This window comes from Crocuta crocuta, unplaced genomic scaffold, assembly GCF_008692635.1.
Source record: "Crocuta crocuta isolate KB4526 unplaced genomic scaffold, BGI_CrCroc_1.0 scaffold99, whole genome shotgun sequence".
NCBI classification, from domain to species: Eukaryota; Metazoa; Chordata; class Mammalia; order Carnivora; family Hyaenidae; genus Crocuta; species Crocuta crocuta.
The window spans coordinates 7,340,231-7,341,892 of record NW_027551560.1 but is presented as its reverse complement, the minus strand read 5'-3'; positions in this window follow the sequence as shown (position 1 = coordinate 7,341,892).

Below are 1,662 nucleotides of genomic sequence, written 5' to 3'. Positions count from 1 at the left end.
CTCCCCCTCCCGGCGCCCGCCCCCGCGCCGCCGCCTCCGCTGCCCACCCAGCCGCCGCCCGACAGCCAATCAGCGCACCTGGACACGCCCTCTTTCCTAGCCGCCGGGTCTGGAAGCCCAATCAGCGGCCGGCGGCTGTCACGTCACGCGACCTCTATGCCCCTCCCCCCGCCTCAGCAGGCAGGGGGCGGGCCACAGGGGGCGGGGCTTCTGGGAGGGTCACAGGGGGCGGATCTTCTGGGAGGAGCAACGAGTTCTTGTAGTCGTGGAGGCTATGCTGTTCGGGTGGGTTACAGCCATTATTTGTATTCTCTCCGGCACTAGCTCCACATTCGTAACGGGCCACTCTTCTTTGAAGTTGATATATTCATCTAGCCATTCAACTATATATTGAACACTTACTATGTGCCAGCCGTTATGTTGTAAGAAATAACTAGCTCTGTGTTTTTGCGGATCTTAGTCTAGAGGCAGAAGAGTGCGGTAAAGGAAAGGAACAGACTTTTCTACGCGTCAGTAGCAGAGACCTGACCTAATTAGGAGGCCTGGAAAGGCTTTCCCTGGGAAGTGGCAGTTAAACCGAAATACCAAGGATGACAAGGGCAAAAGCAACCACAAATAAGGATGTCTTGAGGTGGGATGGAGCACAACCCATTGAAACTCAAAGGAAACCATTATAACTGGATTACAAAGAGCTAGGGTACCGTCTTACTTTGTTGTTGTTGTTGTTGTTGTTTTTCTAGAAGCAATGGAAAGCAAATATTAATCCTAAGGATGTATTTGAAAAGGCTATTCTAGCTGCACTGTGAAGGACTAGGTTGGAGGCAGGTCAGATTGGATGTAAGGAGACCAAGCAAAAGATTGTTGCAGAACTCAAGGGTTGATGACAGTGACTTGAATTTAAATGGTTGCAATGGAGGTGAAGAGATTCATAGATTCAAGAGCTGTTTGGGAGGTTGTATCAACAGGACTTGGTAATGCATTAGATAGATATGGGTGTTGAGGGAAAAGGAGATATTATGATGACTCCTATTTCTGGCTTGTGCAGCTGGAATGGTGGTGCATTCTAAAGAAATAGAACACTGGAAGAGACCATTTTGATGGGAGTCATGAGTTCGGTTTTGGACATATTGAGGTTTTGTTTTATTTGTTTTCAACTGAGAACTGGAGTTCAGAGAACTCTGAACTGGACAGTCCTCCAGGAAGTTTTGGCTGGCACCTGGCTGCCTATCCCACACCTTCTTTTTCCTCTTACAGTTTCCCAGAACCTGTATTTTGTTAGGACATCAGGTGGAGCTGGGCCCCCGACCGGTCTCAAACTTGATTAATCCTAAATCATGCACTCTAATTCCACTCCCTTGCCAATGATTGGTGTAGGAATAGGCTCTTGGTGCAAATCTTCCCTGAGGGGAAGTATTCTGGAGGATTCTTAGGAACATTTTTCTTATATCTAAAAAGGGATTGAGAAGGAGTCTGCTATTTCCCATGTCTTTTCTTTGCTCCTTGTTATGTGAGGAAGACATAATGCCTAGAGTTGCTGTCCCTTGTTGCAACTCTGAGAATGGCAGAGCCGAAAGGTAGAGAAAACCTAATTCCTTGGTGCTATTGAACTGATGACTTAACCTACTGGGGAAACTCCCTGCCTCAGATTTATTATATAAAATG